Here is a 19,559-nt window from a genome sequence, read left to right on the forward strand (position 1 = left end):
TGCCAGTTCACCTAGACATTTTGTCTACATTTAATTTCCAGCTTGATGTACAAAACAGCTTTGAGGTACTTAACCATTTAGAGTTATAAATGTTCTTTCATTTTAAAGAAACTATAAGTAGAAATACTGCGCGTGTTCAGTCCAGGCATTTCCAACTTCAAATGTTCTTCAGACAAACATTGCTAAATGTTAATGTGCTATCACATTCAATATCCTAAAAAACTGCAAAGCCTGATAGCCAATTCATTTCAGTATCAATTAACAACACAAAATCTTGGCCCCATATTTAAATAGTTGAAATTATAAATTGCTAATACAGGTAACAGAGTATAATTGGAACATTTCTTGGTGTGAAATGGTGGTGTCTTCTTTTTTAGTCCCTTGTACCTGTAAATCATTCCAGATAACACATCTTAAAACTGAAGTGACAGGACTGACGAACAAATTCACACAGACTTAGTGTAACTCTTCACACTATATTCCATTGAGTGTTGCAATATATGTCAATTAATACTTCTCCTTTACCTTACAAAAGTTTGAACACATTTTGTCCCTTCCAAATTATTTTGAAAATTCTGTCACTTAATAATAATAAAAATCTGAGAAGATCAATTGTTTTTTACATTTTTAGCATCAGAAAACAACCATGTGTCAATTCTGAGACAATTTCTGAAATTGTATTTCTGTAATAAGTATGATAGAAAGGACAGGTTCATGCTAATTTGTAAGAAGTCTATTGTAGCATTTAAAAAGACTCATTTTTCTTTTTTTCTCAGTATTTAATTTAGGTATTTTATATAATGCTTTCATTTTTTTTCTAACTTCAAACTCATACTCGCTAACTGCTGTAAAAGCATTTGTAATTTGTGCTTTGCTAATCTCAACACTTCATGACTGGCACATAAGAATTCTTAGGAAATCTTAGTAGTTCAGAGTTACTATGAGGTCTCCCCTTACCCAGATTCCCTTTCCTTAAAACATAACCCACAAGAACAGCTATTCTAAAAATCCATATTCTAAAATGTATAACTCATGTTATACATAATAGTTACTGAAAATAAATTACATTTTAAAATGGCATTAAATGACATTAAATGGCATTATTTAATTACTTTCTAATTTGCAAGATTAATTCATCCAATTTTCTCCTGAAAAAAAACCACATTCTAAAACAATGGGCCAGCAGAAGACAGGCAGAATATTTAAATTCTATGTAAGATCTTTAAACAGACCAGTGTCTTTATTCTCTGCAAATTTATCAGAACAGATAACAATCTACTTCACTAGAAATACACCAATGTCATGTAGTTCTTTGTTTCTAAGATTGTCTCAGATGTTTTCTCCAGTTGCCCTCTGTGAAAACTGATTTTAGAATCTCATGTGTATGTGTCAGGCAAGATCACATAATGCAATGCTTAATTATTAGAAGTGATTTCTAAGGGCAGGTGGCTGAATGATGAATAATTTGAGAAGAGGATTGAGTCAAAACAGCTATGAGAACATATGTGAGGATATTTAGACATTCTCAGACTGCAAGTGCAAAAAGAAAACATCAGGAACAGTGGTTTGTACTGAGCACCATCTTCAAAAGAAACCAGCTGTTGGCAGAATATGTGGACTTTAACAAGCAATATCACTTCTTGGAGCATATAGTCTGCATATTAGTCTCAACATCTTCTCTGTCCATACTGTCACTATACACTTCGAGATGGCTTATGGTCCAAGCCACAGTGATCTAATATATAGGAACATACAGGAAAATCAGCACATCAATTACATAATACAATTTAATAAATGACTATATCATAAAAGATTTCTACATTAGCTCATTTGAAATTTTTTTATATGTAATGTTAAATATCAAATCTTATTTCACAATTTCTACATGTTTAATAAAGTGTTGAATATTTAAAAAATGAACACATAATTTTTGTGATGACCGACTGAATAAATAATAAATTATAAAATATCACTTCCTATTTTTTCTACTTACAATCTTTGTTAACACTGCTTATATGTTTATATAAAAATAAAATTACTTTGCAAAAAAAATTACTTCTATTAATACTATTGACTTACCATTTTTGCAGCTGTCAGTGACACTAACTTGCACTGCAGCTTTGACTTTTTCAAGCTCTCACATTTCTAATGATAACCAGAGGGACTAATTTGAGTAACACTTAAATCAGAAGAAACATACATTGCTAAGTAAGCAATTAATAGAGACAACTCTCCCTATAATGTGAAGGAATAATACAGTGGTAGCTGCTTCTGAACTCCTCAGCATGAATAAAAAACAAATGTTATGGTATTTAAATAGTTTTAGCAATTCTTTTTATTTTTTTTCCTGCAACTGTGGCAAAAACAGTAATGGTTTGAATAATTGTTTAAACAAATAAGTAATAGGAGTAAAAGAATTCATACAATAATAATGAACACACATACAATGTTAAATGTTTACAGCATTTTGAAACAACACATGCTACATAAAATAAAATTTCCTATTTATCTTATCTTAATCCCTTGTATACCACAACATAATTGTTTTTTTTTTTAGTTTATTAATTATTATTATTTGGTTTATTATAGTTGGTTTTTTTTTGACACAAACTCTGAAAAGTAAGAAAATGAAATCAAAATACTTAGTATTGTTTTTTTCAGTTCACCTACAAGTATACACTTTCTGTACACAACACTATTTCCTCCCTACTCAGGAGCAGACAAATGTTATAGCAGCAGAAAATGTGTTTTAGCAAGTATCAGTGCACAGAAGAGTTGCTGTTACTAAAGGCTCAGTGAAAAGCTGGAAAACCTTGACAAACAGAAATAAGGGTGCAGAAAATTTCATAATACCTTTGATTTTGATGACAGATGAGTCCTTGTCCTATCAAGTTCATACAACATTGACAATATGGTCTAATATCTATTTCCAGTATCCAATTAACCACAGAACTCTTGGTAAGACAGAATGTTATATTTACAATGATAGCTCTTAAATTCTGTCTTAGAACTGCTCAATATTTGGTCTTGAGAGTGCTGCCAATCAAATATAAAAAAAGGCAGCGTTCAAGACAGCTGGATGCCATTTCAAAAGAGACTAAAAGAAAACACCGTAAATACTGTTATCAAAATAGATTAGAATGCTCTACACTCTATGAGAAGAAAAATGGGAAGGACTAAGCTTTGCCACAGCTCTAGGAGGAGACTGGATCATGTTTGTCTAAAGTGAAAAGATGTCTATTTAATTGTCATTACTGTATTTTAAACTAATTGAAATAAGATCATACCACTCCTTAATTATTACAAATCAAGTTTCTGTTCATAAAGCACAATATTAATATTTTCCTTTTTCCCCCAACTCATTACCTCCTCCCAAATATTTTCCACCTTGAAATTTTGTTCAAGTTATACACTTCAAAATTACAAGCAATTTTTAATGTACTTAATCTTCCATATTAAACAAGTGGAATTTAAATTCTCATTTCCTTGATGCTCTGTTTTATGTTAAACAAATTGAGGATTATGCATTGATGGTATAAATATACATATAATCACTTCTTTAATTATGCATATGATTGCTGCCTAACTTCATAATATATTCCTACAGTTACTGCAGAACTAGAAGATTTTAATTTTCAAACTGTTTTTACCATTACTAATTTTCTTTCATTTCAGAACATTATATTAAGCACATTGAAGAGAAGAACTTTAATGGCTTTGGCATTTACTTATCTACATATTTATTATTTTTTTCTGTTTTATGTTTTCTGATGACAATTTTGAGCTGTTTGAAAGAAATGTAATCTAGAAATAGTATTATATAAGCAGTTATTCTTCTGTAAATACTGGAAGGAAGGACTTGCAGGGTCATAATGATTGCATCTTCATATTACAATAAAAGATATAATACTTCAGAAAAGTGAGCCTGAGCAGACTAAGATTTATGTTACAGACAATCAGTTCTTGCTGCCATTGTATCTCAACAGTATTACTTGAGGATAATTGTTTATAAACATGCTTGGCAAAAAAATGTAATAGTGAATAAAACTATGTTAAACCCAAAGGTACTTGTATGTGTGTGTATAGATATTTAAGCAGATATCACAGTCATAAAAATTGACAGCCTCCATTCTATTCTGGAAGCTGAGGAAAACTGCCTCAGCTTTTCACACATGCCAAAGGCCACCACCACCTGTGGGCACACTGCTTTCGTGCTCAGTTCAGTTCTAAAATATTTTCCATCTGGAAAGCTCACATCACCCAATAACAGAGGCACTGCATCTTTCTGGTTTCTGAGTGCTATGTGGGAAGGCTGTGCCTCCACAGGTGTATGGAGGGCAGGAGCAAGGTCTGGCTGCGGCCCTCAGACAGGGAGGGCCTCTGGGCCCCCAGCTGCAGCAGGTTCCAAACAGGAAGCAGGACCTGAAGCAGAGGGTTTGCCTATAGAGCTGAGGTAAGACACATCAGTAGATATTAAGGTAACTTGACATCTGGGCTATTTGGCTGACTTTACAGATGGAAGACATTTTTAATGGAAGGGGGAAAACATTGAAGAGAGAGATGGTAAATCTGAACTAACTCTCTCTCAGTTAAAATTTGCTAGACAATACATTTGAGCCTGCTGTGACTAGCTGGTACTAAGCTGTGCTGCAGGACGCCGTAGGTGCCAAAAGGAAGAGCTGGGCAGGCAGAACTGTGTGGTCTTTGGCTTGGCAGCACTCTGGATGGTGGAACTGTTCAGCTGTCAGCACACAGGATGGGACTACGCATAGGTGAGGCAGCTGAGCCAACCTGCCTGCTTTCTGCTGCTAGTTCAGCCCCATGTTCTCATCTTCTCCTGGCTGTGCGTTTCCCTGTTTACCCCTTGTTGACTGGTGCTTCTCTGACCTCTCCCTGGGCCAATTCAGTTAATTAAACCACTAACAAACTAACCCAACCAAAAAAGCAAATTGCTTTCTGCTGGATTAATGAGTTAGTTTACTGACAGGTCAGGTATGCGCCAGAGCTGGAATGTGAAGGAGAGGAGAATGGGACTGCTCCTTTCAGCATCAGGAAGCTGTTAAGTCTACTCAGTTGCTCCTAAAGTATACTCTTTAGACAGTGGTGTGACAATGCTGATAAGGAAATCAAAAGACTAACCCCTGCTGAAAGGGATGTTCCTCCTACTTCCTTCCTCCTCAGCCTTGCTTTGTGCTTCTTCTAGTGCTAATCCTACCACCAGCTAGTTTGGGGGAGATTATTGCATTCCTTTGTTTGTTGGGATGGCTTTCTAACCAGCTGGCTGCAGGATTGGATGATGGTAGGGAAGCAATGCAAATGTGTGCCTAGACTTCCTCCTCCTGCGTGTAGGTTAGCCTTTGAATTGTCTTAACTGCTTTGTTAGGCTGCACTCTGTGGTTCTGTTGGCTAATTATTGGGAGCAGCTGAACCCCGGAGAAAGATGAAAGCACATCACACAGGCCCTGCAAATTGTTAGTGGGAAGGCTCTGACAACTGAGGAGGAGGATGATTTGTATGGTCTTCTAGCTAAACTGCAGAGTTTCAGGTATGAAAGACTTATCCACGTGACTGAAAACTAGAAGAAAGAGGTCATGAAGTAGTAGTGACAGCTGCTGTAATGGATAAGACTGGCTTCATTACCAGCTAGGAGTTGCGTGGTAGCAATAGCTCACTTAAGAATTATCAGCAGTTATGGAAGCATGATTGGTAAAACTGACTAAAAGTGTGTATTACGTGTACACATAGGCTTACAAGAAACCCAGGGTCCACAGTCCAATATCTCAGTGCATTTTGGTAGTAATGAAACCTGCAAATATGGGTTATCAGTGAAAATATAATGTGGCTTACCTATGTTGAAATGGTTGTGGAAATACTGCACCACAGCTGGGAGTATATTTTGAACTCAGAGTTGATTCCAGACTGTTCATCGGTGAAGACATCTATGTTTGAATTATTTGGCTATAAATGAAGAAAAGTCTTTTGCATTTTGAATTTCAAAAACCCAAGGGAGGTATGAATAGTATTGAGTTTATGTTCACTGTTTCTGGTTGGGAGTTATGCTAAAGGCAGCATGAGGTTTTTTTTTTTTTTTTTAATTTGGGAAAAGCACATGTTACAACTGGCTCATGCCTGGTCTTACAAAGACAGGGATAAATTCCCCAAAACCTTATGTACTAGTCTTTCCCAGATACACATTCTGCTTCTAAAAACAACTAACATTTTCCCTGAGGACTTTTTTCTCCCTTGATCTTCTGTTGCATAACCCTGGAAGTTTCTGTCACAGAACAACTACTGTGTCTTTGATGGACAGAGTGGACCTACACTCAGTCGGTCATCCTGACCATGCAATAGAGAGCGTACTTAAAGAATCAGAAGCATATAACGCATAGAATAAACACAGTGTTGAGTATCTTTTATCAGAGCATCAGAGACACCTCTTCCAATTGTTCATGAAACACTTTTATGAGTGATTCTGTGAGTGTTGGATAAGATTTCAGAAAATTTCATGTAAGGTTATAGGTTACAATATGCAGATTCTTCACTAGATAATTTACTACGGGACTGAGTAGCTATCCATACCTAATCTGTGTTGATGGATCTTTAGAAATACAACTAACAGTAGAACTACAAGTATTACAGAAACACAAAATGTAGAATTTTCAAGTCTTCCCAAAACTGCTGTATCGTGCAGGCTTTGAAATAAATTGCTGGAGAGCATGGTACTTGCCTGTGTTACAGCAAAATTTGGCAATTAAACCATATCAAATGACTTAAAATATGCGCCTAGGACTTGCATTTGATGGCTGTCAGAACTTTCATTCAGACCTAAATAGATTAGCATTTCTTGGGAATACACAATGCTTGGACACTTAAAATACACTTTGGTTTACCTTTTACTGCTCCCATTAGAGCAGTATATTTGCCACAAAGTAAAGCCGATTACTTTCAAACAACAACAACAAACAACACAAGAAAAAAGAGAAGAAAAAGGTGGCATTGTGTTTTCCATGGTAATAAAGTGTTTGCATACATTATCTCACCTAGGGAATTCCTAGGTGAAGTAATTCATATGCTGGAATTTAGAAAACAGTAAGGCTGCTGTGGAGAGGGAAGCAAAGAAGAGAGGCATAAGGATATGGCAAATAAAAGTATTGGATGAAAAATAAATGCAACTGGGTAGATGTATACAGATTTTTTGGAATTTGCGTTCAAGCTTTGTGAATAATTGCTTAGCAAGTTAGCATTCAAAAAATCAAATTCAAGAACACTTCATATGATTATATAAATATTTATTGTGTAAACATAGATAATATATCTATATCTATAGATAGATATATGATTATATTGTTAGAATTTTCTGTCACACACAAAAAATAAAAAGAAGTGATTTGGAAAAGAGTTGACTATTTGTTAAGACTTCCAGAATGTTTTGTTTTCGAGAGCTTGCAGCATAACCTGAATGAAGGACTTGATTCTATTACAGGAAGAGATACTTTCTCTTTTGCTAGGTAGCCCAATAATGATATCACTTCCGAAGTGAAAAATGCCTGATAAAATTCCTTTAAGTGGATACTAGCTGTAGCTCTTGAAAGTGATAGAGACTTGGATTCTTATTTCAGTGCCAGCAAATGTCTGTCTACACGACTTCCCAAAGAAAAGATTGACAGGTATTCAGGACACCTCTGTGGTCTGATAACTTGGGTAGTCTGTCCCTTGAGGCCTGTTGTGTTTCAGACTTGTTGCTTTGAACAGAGCAAACTGTTTAACTCTGTGTTTCCTGCTTCTAAAGAGAGAACTTGGCTGTGAAGAAGGAAGGTTTGGAGGGAGAGATACGAATGTGAGGAAGCTCCTTTGTCTTTTCTGATGAAGCTGTATCCTTTTTGAATGCATATGTTGAAACTGGACATAGAATCTAGATTACTGCTGTTTCAATTTTTTTTTTTTAACAGTTTATGGCAGTAGGGGAAGAAGTCTTTTTCCATGTCTGTATTTTTTTCTTTCAATCCAGGCCTTAATTTCCTTAGTTAAAATACCTAAAGCAAAGTAGTGAATCCAAGTAACTCAATGCCTTTCGTCATCATTATTCTGGATGAAGCTATTAATGAGCCACTTAGTTGTCTACAGTGAAATAGTCTCATGGTTTAACTGGCGCTTAATATCTCAACAAAATCACAGTGGTATACAACATTAAAGAGAAAGAAAGTGTTCCCTGTACAGTCTGTCAAGCTGTGCTACAATTTTCAGTGGGTACTAGTTAGGGCCTGTTAATGATGGGGTGCCCTACAGAGGCAGATGAGCAGTAAGTTCAGCTTCATATTAGTTTAATTACATGTTCTTGGGTAGTATCTTTGGGTTCTCCTTTTGAAGAAGTAAGTGGTCATACTAAAAATTATGCTATTTGTTTGTACTTCTTTAAAATGCAAATCTGCCTGTGAGTGAATACTTTTTTCAGTGTGACGACTTGAATATTTAAACCAGACTTATATTTTGAAATGAAATAACTTTGATGTGTTATTCTATCAATATCAGAATACTTTGCCTGAAATCGTTCTCACAAACAATAATTTTAAAAAATTATCTAAAAGAAACACACCTTTCAAAGGCATTTTGATGTTTTAGGGAGGGAAGTGATGCTGGCAACCAAAAAATTTTTACTACCTGCGCTGAATGATTGACAGGAACATTCATGGAGAACATCTACCTCAATGAATTTTTATCAGAAAAAGCAGTTTTTTGGGGGAAAAACTCATCAGATTATTTTCTGGTTTCATTATATATAAAAAGTCAGATTCCCCTGTACTCACTGTGCTCAAATGTAAATTTTGTTTTCATAGTTCTGTTTTCATTCTGATGTGTTATTACTGGGAAAAATATTTGGCTAAATAGGAATATCCTGTAGGGTAATTTTATTACAGGTAGATACCTTATGTATTATAGCTTTAATTTATTGTGTGTAATGTATTGGTTGTACTTAAGCAAGTTAGCTGTCAGTGTATATGTTACTTACACATATACCTATTTTTTAAGATTGGACATGATTATAATATGTGCAGGCATCAAAAATGTTTTGCACGTAGTAGTACTTGTAAATGCTTCTACACTCTTAGGATGTTTTCTCTTGTCCTAGAAACTGCAGCAGCTTGTCAATTACTTGCAAAAATCATGCTGAAGTTGACTTGTAATTACATTTTTCTACTATAATTCTGCAAAATAGTGAGGTGTTAACTTATACTTGCATTCTCAATTTTTATTTGCTTGTTTTAAGGAGAAATTATTCTTGCCAATGAACAAATTTACTTCAATTAGCCACTTATATGTATAAACTTAACTGTTTTGTACATAGAAAACAGTGAAGAGTGCCAGCCTTCACACTTGACTGGCACTGGTAAAATTGTTTGATATTGAAGTGGTCATCTAAGCTGAGCATAAAAAGCTGGTATGGAGATGTCAATTCAGTCAAACAATCAACCAGTTGCTTCACTTCCAGCAAGTGTTAGTAATTTTCTGTGTTCAGCAAATATGAGCTTACTAGATGATTTTAATAGGACTGGAGATTAGTTATGCTCTAAATGTTCTACAAGGAGAAAAAGATAAGAAATTTAGTTACTTGCATAATGAGTTTGTCTATGTAAAGATTCCCATATCAGTGGATGATAATTTTGTAAATGTTATAAAAATACTCATGTTATAAATGAATATCATGGTGAAGTGAGTTAAATAATTGAATGATGAAATGGAGAGTGAATGTAGTATGTACTGAGAAATATTAATACATTCCATGCTTCATGCAGTATTGTAATTCATGTTAATTGACAGTCCTTTAAGAAATCATAATGAATAGCCTTAAAACACCTTTAACTGTTTCCCATAGGTCAGAAATCCTTGCCATGCCATATACATCCCTAAAACTTCTAAACCGCAGCTCAGTTTTTTTGGCTTAAAAATTAAGACAGCCTCCTGCAGCAGTTTCTCAGTAGTTTCTTAAGCCAATGGGCAATTACATACTCCTATCCTGCCCTTCTGTCCCACTCCGCTTTGCTGTATAAGCTTGCTGCTTTCCAGATTACATCCAGCAATGTGAGGAATGGAGGGGAGGGTTGCAGTATTGTCCTCTTTCAATGAGCAGAAAGAATTAAAATCAAAGCCACCAACATAAAGCAGGTAAAAAAAGCACCAGAGGATGCCTAAGTCGTGGCTTTAGGGTTTGGGGAAACAGTGTCCAGCTGACTACCACAGTTTTAAAACCTTTGCCCTCTCTGCCACTGAGTTCAGTTTGCGGACTTCAGGATTTTGTGGCTGCATGCGGCTCAATGCTTCACACTCTGGAAGCATGAAGATACATTATGAATAAGAAATCCCTGCTTTTCCAGACAGGTTTTGAAATAATAAAGTTTACATTTTAAAATAAGGCAGTGAGGCTCCTGAAGAGTTCAGGAGCTGAGAGCAAGCTTCTCTTCTTTTACAGAAAAGCCTAGCCACAAATACCTTCATTGCCGCTCTTAAATGGAAAATTTTAAGAACTTTCCTTCTACAGGGAATACCAGATTGTTTTTCTGAGTTGTAAGGAAAAAATGTGAATTTCTCTGCAACAAGGGTCCTAGGTGTGGGTGTTCTCTGTAGCTGTATTTCATCTCCTCATCCTGACCAGTGTCAGAGATGAACTTACACCTCTGAGTTCTACCATCCCTTTTTCTCCCCATTGTCTGGTTTCTAATTAAGGGAACATCTAGGCTTGTGAGCCAACTTTGAGATCAGTCTCTATTCATATTTAGTGCTAAGTAAAGAAAAGACTTGACAAGACAAATATAAAGGCGACATTGCATCAGAATTTATTCTAACTAATTTATCTATCTATCTAATTTATTTAATCACCTTTTGGGTAGGAAAGTTTATGCAGCAGGACTTGAGATGCTAGTAAAGGGTTTCTTAAAAATACTTGTGGTTCAAATGTCTAAGAAATGGTATTCCATTTCAAATTAATAGAAACGTGTCAAATTAACTTTCTGCTATTATAAAACATTTAGTAAGAATGCAACATTGAGCATATCTAAAAACTAACATTTGACTTTAAGTTCCGTTTCATGACATTTTCCTTACTTTTAAAATTTTGGTAGAAAAATCTGTTTGTATTACTGCTTTAGCTTCAAGTGTATTTTTAAAAAAGGTTCTAAATCTCATATGAACAATCAGTTGTTTTAGTTTGCATTAAAAAATTACAAATGTGCCATTACGTGTCCTCCTGCGAACTGGTCTTTCTCAATATATAAAGATATATGGGCCTAAATTATTACTAAACCAAATGCGATGAACTCATTTTTACTATTGAGGAAGCTTTTCAGCTGATGAACCTAACAGTATAATGGTTTGCATAAGACTTTTTTTAATGTTGAAACACAGTTGTTTTGATTATGTGTTACTGGTGTGGGCTCTCTATGCCAAGAAAGAGTACAAGGGAATTTGTTCTATCTGTTGCCTTGGAGCCATTGAGAAGATTCAGCTGGAGACACCTTTGAGTGCCATTTCTATGAATAGGAAAATAGTCCTCAAGAGTACATAGCATAATTCTTAGCTTTTTGTAAAGCTGGATTAATTTATCTGGGCAGAAGATTGCTTCCTTTGTGCAGTACTATCAGAAATGTCCACTGACTTCATTTACTTAAACTTCTTTGTATGAACAGTTCTAGTTTTGAGGGTCTTTTTCTGAATGCTTTTATTATAATTGTGTTATAAGTCTATTTTGTTGCATACTGTGTCTAAAATGGAGCCTGGTATTTTGAGATGCAGCACAATGCTAATGCCAAGCTTGCTTTGCTGAATCTGATCAGTTGATTTGTGTTGATTAAAATTAGTTTTCTTTTGTGAAACCAGAGGTAGATGTCTAAGAGCAGATGGTCTGTTTTCTCCCTTTCCTTGAAGCCTCCTACAAGGTTGCGGTCAGAAGTACCAAATCCAACAGTCAAACAGTTCAAAAATATATTTCACAATGATGGAAATGAATGTAGTACAAGAATCTATAGAAGAATATTCCTAGAGTCTATCAATGGCTTAAAAATGAGTGTTAGGATCAGGATGAACTCATAAATAATACTTGATACTCTTCTCCATAGTACTTGTAATGAAACTTGTGTTCTTTGAAAAAAAAAAAAAAAGGAAGTGTTTTGTCTTGTTTTAAATAGCCTTTTGTGATGGCTTTTAGTGGTTTAAGTGTTAGCTTGTATTAATCAACTCTGTATACATTCTGCTCTATACAATTAATACATGATCACAGTATTTCACATTCCAGTTGGACTGCAGTAACAGTAGTGTACAAAATGACTGTAGCCCCAGAATTCCTGGTGGATGAGAAGCTGAACTTGAGCCAGCAGTGTGTGCTTGCAACCTGCAAGGCCAACTATGTTCTGGGATGCATTAAAAGAGGAGTGGCCAGCAGGGAGAGGGAAGTGATCGTCCCCCCTACTCAGCTCTTGTGAGGCCCCAGGTGGAGTACTGCATCCAGGCCTGGGACCCTCAGTACAAGAAAGATGCAGAGCTCTTGAAATGGGTCCAGAGAGGGCCACTAAGATGATCAGAGGGCTGGGGCACCTCTCCTATGAGGAAAGGTTGAGGGAACTGGGTTTGTTTCGCTTGGAGAAGAGAAGGCTCCTGGGAGACCTCATTGTGCCCCTCCAGTACTTGAAGGGAGCATATAAACAGGAGGGGGAACGATTGTTTACATGAGTGGATAGAGATGGGGCAAGGGGGAATGGTTTTAAACTAAGACAGGGGAGGTTTAGGTTAGATGTTAGGAGGAAGTTTTTCACGAAGAGAGTGGTGACGCGCTAGAACAGGTTGCCCAAGGAGGTTGTGGAAGCCCCATCCCTGAAGGCATTCAAGGCCAGGCTGGATGTGGCTCTGGGCTGCCTGGTCTAGTGGTTGGCAACCCTGTCCACGGCAGGGGTGTTGAAACTAGATGATCATTATGGTCCTTTTCAACCCAGGCCTTTATGATTCTATGAATTCTGACTGATTTCAGTGGCAGTAATTGTTATCTAGCCTTATTTAAGGATCAGGCATTAAACTAGACATACTGGCTGATGGGATCTATGCTATAAATAAAAACTTTACTGAACCAAATTAATGTAATGGCCATAATTTAAGTCTTGAACAGTATTCTTGCATATGTCTGATTGTCATGTTGCAACATAGTTTGTCAGCAGTGGCATGTGAAGTACTGTGTGACGTATGTTATCATAGAACAGCTACTGTTCAAGTAGTCCACTGCGGGTTTTAAATCCTGACATCCTAAAAGAGATTGTATTTTTCAAAATCAGTCATTACTCTCTTGAATATGCAAAAACAAATTCTAAAAGCAAGTAGTGTTCTACATTCTCAAATTTCTACTGGGGGGAGCAGTTACTTGCTAAATTCTTTTTTACTTTCCGTAATTAGTGTTCAGTTTTCAGAAACTTTTGAGAATATTTCAATTTTTTTTTCTTTCAAATGTGTTTTTCATAAGAATTTAGAAAATTTCTAGAGATGTGAAATCTCTTGGGATCTTGTTGCTGTTGGGTGGAAACAGTATGAAAAATTTATAAGTAGTTTTCTTTTGAGGCTTTTAAAGAAAGATAAAATAATGGACCTTGGCTTTAATATTTTTCAGAATACTGTAAATCATTTTTTAACTCAAGACTACAACAATAAAATATAAATAATGCAGATTAGTTCTAATGACAGAGCTCAAATATATTTTCTCATATTCTTTGTCCAAACGATGAAGGGTAGATATGGCAGGGTACATGATTAAATATTCATGTTTGTTAACAGGGCAGATATTTTGGATTGTGTATTCTGTGCAAATGACTCAAATTTTTGACTGCACTGAAACATCTTAGCTAAAGCTAAAGATCTAGTTCTCCAAGCTTATATTACATGACTTACATATTAAAATTCTGCAGAGAATTTTAGGAAAAGTGATGTTTCTTTGTCTAAATTCACATTGCTGCCTTAGGTATTTATTTAGAACAATAACAGAAAACTAGGAGCTCTCCATGTTGCACATGGAAGTTAGTCTGTACAAACATTTTTTTGTTGTTGTTTTGAAAGAATTTTTAAAATTCTTCTTTTCTAAATGTCCAACACTGTAATTTTAAGTGGTTCACTTTTCCTCGCTTCTGTCAATGATTGTTTTCTTTAAGAGGCATCAAGCTTAGTTTCTTTTGCCTGATATATTTACAGTTTACACCATTTTGCTACAGTAGACAGAGAAAGAAGGATCTGTCCTTCAGTCTGTTCATGGCATAGTTTAAAAAAAAAAAAGTATAAACACCGAATTCCTGAGCTTGCTGTGAGATGGAAGGTCATTAACAGGGCACTTGAGCAGATTGGTATTACAGTCAATTGAGACGCTGAAACATCCTAAATGGCCTAATGCAGCAACTAAGTGCTTCTTAAATTCCAGAACTTTTACTTGAGCAGAGCATTCATGACCAAAGTGAATTTCCATTTCCTTTAGTAAATGCTGTTTTTATATAGTCATAGTTGTTTGATTCTATCTGCACAGCAGCACTAAACTAATTTGTCAAATAATAAACATGAAATCTGAGTCTCAGCAAAATATATATGCTTACATGTTGAATTAATAGAAATGGCAAGAGTTTGTGTTTGTATATGTATATACAGACACAAGCAGTCAATGTACCACTGCCAGACAGAGCAGCATGCAAATTAGAATGACTTCATCCTTTGAGAAGCTGAAGTTTCACCCATGCCCAACCAATACAGCATTATAGAAAGGATAAATTAGAAGTAATTTATGTCAGGTAAGAATGAAAGGGAGGGAAATTATTGAGCTTGATTTTGTTTGTAGTTTTTCTATTAATAAAGTATCTTTAGATCTAGCACTACTTTGTGGGAGATTTACTAGTTGCGATAGGTCTGTCTCATTCAAAGACTGTGAGAACTTGATCTGAAGGAGAGAATAAAGAAATCATCTCCCTTTGTGTAAATTCTTGGATGAAAGGTGATAGAAGCATGGTACTTCATGCTGCATATAAGGGGCTCCTGTAGTTATAATTGTGGAGAAGAGTCTACAGAAGTAAGAAAAGGGTAGCTAATGTAGGAATTTAGCTCAAATTTATAAATTTTAATTTAGCAAGGTTGTGTGGACAGACTAGCAACTGAGTGTTAACAACAATGAATCTGAAAGGATACAGAATACTAGCGCTGTGGTAATACTGTATGCTGTCACACTCTTGCACGGAAGTCATATTTCCGTCAATTAAAAATATGGCCTTCTAAAAGTTCAAAGAGTTTCAGAACCACTTTGAAAAAACATTTTAAAGTAGGTCTAGGGTGTCTGGCAGATGATGTTACTAAGTCTTTCTGTATTTTGGTTGCTGTTGTTGATATCTCACTTCTCAGTCCAAGGTTATCTGCTTTGTAACAAGGCATAAGAGAATATGTGGCTATGCCCCAGGTGCTCCAGTTTACTATCCAGTATCTTTTGAGATTGGGCTTGTGTTAAGATGCCAAGCTGTGATTTGGAGTTGCTGAGTGAACAACATATGTACTCTTTTGCTGACTATGGGATCAACAGCCACCTCAGTAAAGTGCTAGCTATGAAACATCTGACAAAGAGGAGGAGGTCAGGTGTATCTCAGTGTCAGTTGTTGCCTATTTGCATGAGCCAGAGATTATTCAGTGCATGACAAACTGCCTTTCACATGTCTAACAGATTTCCATGTTGAATTTTGTGGGATAAAGGTAGTCCTTAGTGCATGAGGACCACTTTTATCTGTTCTTCCTTTCTGAGTGAATCTTTGACACATTTTTCTCAGTTTCAACAAGCAGTTTCTAAATTTAATTGCCTTTCCTTTTGTGTGTCTGCCCTGTTGAAGTCTGCTGCTGCTATAGTCTTGACAAGTATGGCTTAAAGAATTTGATAGATGAAAGGCTCTTGTGCTTTAAGGACCAAAGCACAAATCCAGTGATGCAGTCAGGTGTGTCAAGGCAGGTATATCCAGCGATGGTGTTTTAGTGTGCTCTTCTCAGTAAGACCCTACTCAAATGCATTGCTCTTATCTGAAGCCAAATGTTGTACTAATCTGTGTAAAGGCCAAGACCAGAACAAAGCAAGTTGCTGTTAATAGCTTTCTCTTTTTGTCTTTCTTTCCAGTAAAACTTCCTCACTTGGAGAAGGCAGATAAAGGAGGAGTATCTGTACATATAGTTAAGTAAAGCAATGGAAAGAAAAGAAACAGTAACAATGAGATTTGGGGAAAGGGTTTGGAAAGAAGCATAAACAGAAATCTAGATATGCTCAATTCTGTCTTACATTCTTTGAATGATTACTTAAAGGCCCTTTATATTCTGATATGGAAAAAATAACTTCACTGCTGCGCACAATACAAAGTTGATTTTTGAATGAAATTTTACTTATAAATTGTTCTGATTGGGTAGGAAGTTTTGGCTTGAGCTGAATTAGTGAAAACAAAATCCAGTTTCAGTTAACTTTACCTTTATTTTAATAGCTTGATATTCTGAGGTATTGATTTCTAAAGATTCTTTTCTAGGTTTTAGTTTTTCACCCTTATCTACATGTATGTGTACTACAAATGACGATCTCAGTTTCTTAGATTGATATTCTGGCCATCATTTCCTTTCAAAAGCGTTGTTTCTTTTTTTTTTTTTTTTTTTTCCTGGGGAGTTAGACAATGTGTGTGTGTGTGCATGGTTAGTCCAGTGTGTACTGGACATGTTTGACTAATGGCACGAAAACTGGTCAGCCATGCGTCCAATGAATTTTCATCAAAGATGCATCATATCTACTACGTCTTTAAACAGAATTAATTGATGCATGTCCAGTGATCGCTTGCTCTGTTTTTGGACACCTGACAATCTAACCAAAGCAGCTTTGACACTTGGCAGGAAGTGGAATGCTGGGAATACTAAACAAATAGTTTGAATTTTGGATGACCCTGCACAGAGCCAGGAATTGGGTTCAGTGATCCTTGTGGGTGTCATCAGACTGAGGGTATTTTATTACTGCAAATGTACAAAAATAGGATGACTTCTGAATGACATCTGAAAAACTTAAGTTCAGACTTTGTTTTTGTCATTCAATCCCTTGTATGAGACTGATTTCATAGATAAAATTAGAATCCTGCTACAATATTTGTAATTGTACCTGTGTAAAACTGGTGGACACTAATTAAAAAAAAAAAAAGAAAGATTTTCAAAATAAATATATTTTGGCTGTTTGCTGAAAGCTAAGAGAATTAAAATAGATATCCAGAGTCAGCAGTTCTCTGTATCAGGACAACAACAGGAATTGCTTCTTCTTATATTTATTTTGCCCTCTTTACAGTGCGATGAAGTCTATGGAAGAAGAGTTTTACAAAACATTGCTAAAATCAAGATCCAAATAATCTGAGGATGGTACCTTTTATTTATTGCTTATCAGCATTTTGCAGTTTGCATACCTGAAGTCTAATCCTGTATTAAAGTTGGTCTCAAATCACATAGGATTAGTTGTTTATTATGGCACAAGATTCATTTCTCAGGGGATCTCATTTCAACTATCATGTAACATGCTGCTTATCTGTCGATCTTTTGAACTTTCAGGTCTCTGCATTTGTTCCTCTACCATGGCTTTGTAGCCAGCTATTAAAGTCGTAATAGCATAGTTTACTGCTGATAATATTTCGGTACGTTCAGTAACAGAGGATATGCCTTATAAAAATATTATGTTCACCTTGTAGTTTTCCTCAGTTACTTTACTTCTGAGGTACATGGGATTCTTTAAGAAATCCTGGGTACTGGAAATCAGATTGAAGAAAGTTTACCCAGTAGCTACAGTGCACAACTTCAGTTAAAATTTTGTCTGAGTTAGCATTTCAGGAGTTGAAAAAATACTTAATAAAGTATGTATGAATACTGCATATCAATTGTTTCAAATGAAGTATTCCCAATAGCATTAAAGCCTTGTTCCTCAACCAGTAATAAGTAGCTATATGACAATAAAATATACACAAAAACAAAAAGCCCATGAAATAAACTAGACAAACTTCCATGATAGATTACGTAGAAACATTTTAAGAGTATTAAATGCCTTGTCTGTGACCTACTAATCAAGAAATAATTAAAATTAACTATTAGTGCTTAATTTTTTTAATTTGAAGATGTGACACTAATCTGTATTAAATAATACTAATGTTCTTATTTCATTAAGTCTAGGATGAAAAATTTGCTCTTGTGGTTGTCATGTAGATATCAGTCCTTTATTGCATGATGTAGTTACTAAACCCCAGCGGTAGGCTTCAGAATCTGAAAAAACACTGGAAGAAGGATCTTAGTAGTTATTGTTTGTGGTGTAGCATTTTAGTTATCTCTTTAGAACATCCAAAAAACTTAGAAAATCTTTTATTTTTGTGTGAATGACAACAATAATCATCAAAAGTAGAACACCAAATTTCCTTAGAAATAGAGTGACATAGAGACAGAATGGAGCAATTCAAAACAGATTAGTTGAAACAAGTAGCTTCTAGGAAGTAAACGTTTATCTTTTTAATTATTAGATTTTTTTTTTTCCAATCAGTTATTGATTTCTTGCTGCATTGAAGTTAACTTTTGGAATGTAATACACTATTTTATTTCTGAAATCTTCCTGGAATGTAGTCCCCCCCTTTTTTATCACCCAGAGTATTCTTTCTCCAGGTTTATGAAATATGGAATGTAGTAACAAATCTCACATGAGCAAACCAGTATTCATGCTGTATTGGCAACAGTACATCAAGAATAAACGTCATGTCATGGATAGAGTAGGATGTTGACGTGTGATCTGTATTTCTTCCTACCTTTCTTCCTACCTTACAGCAACCCTAAAATAAGACTGAAGTCATTAGACTTGAGTTTTTGTACACACTGGTGAATATACAGCCCTGAAATCAAGGGCATCACTTTTGTCTTCATCTAGCTCTCTTGTTGAACTTTTAGCAAGTGGCTTCACTGGCAGATTGGAGACTAAAAAAAGTAAAACTGGATTAAAAAAAACTGACTGAAAATATTTAAGTATACAGAGCAAACTGTTCCTGAGTGAATTACTAATGTAGTAAATTTTCCTTACACCCAAGTCCACAGAGTTCCTGACAGGAATATCCATGAATAGGCTTTAAATACTTCATTATTTTGAATTTAATTTCAATACTTGTAAAGATGTTAAATACATAGACCACACTACTGCAAATTTGCAGTCTGCTTGGAATCTGGAGCCTCTGTCATCTCCTAGAGCCTAAGACATTTTTGTGTTCATCCAAACCTGGACTGCCTTGAAGGCTGGAGAGTCATAGTTGTAGCATTCCAAGTAGAAGGCTTGTCTTGAAGATAAAAGACTTCCTTACTTGGTTTATCTTGACTGTTTCAAGTCTTTCTAAATTATGAGGTATGCTAATGCAGCCTTGGGGGTTTAAATTTCTATGTCCTGGGCTCCTTTTGGAGAAGCCTTCTGACTGGGATCTGGATCTGACAGGATCCCAGGATCTTGTCTCTCTTTCTCACTCCATGGTTTGTGAAGTATCCGCTGG

At 35.6% G+C, this 19,559-nt stretch overlaps 1 long non-coding RNA gene across 3 annotated transcripts in view; it reads left to right on the top strand.

Moving 5' to 3' along the window:
- Window positions 1-19,559, top strand: part of LOC110401894 — a 44,810-nt gene that overhangs the window by 8,910 nt on the left and 16,341 nt on the right. The window contains exons 3-4 of one of the 3 annotated variants that reach the window (XR_002440674.1): window positions 3,676-4,453; window positions 7,790-7,871. This is a non-coding gene — a long non-coding RNA (uncharacterized LOC110401894). Of the gene's footprint in view, window positions 1-3,675; window positions 4,454-4,510; window positions 4,773-5,412; window positions 5,546-7,789; window positions 7,872-19,559 lie in introns of those variants that run through there. The other 2 variants (XR_002440676.1, XR_002440675.1) reach the window with 2 other exon arrangements.

This window comes from Numida meleagris, chromosome 6, assembly GCF_002078875.1.
Source record: "Numida meleagris isolate 19003 breed g44 Domestic line chromosome 6, NumMel1.0, whole genome shotgun sequence".
NCBI lineage: Eukaryota > Metazoa > Chordata > Aves > Galliformes > Numididae > Numida > Numida meleagris.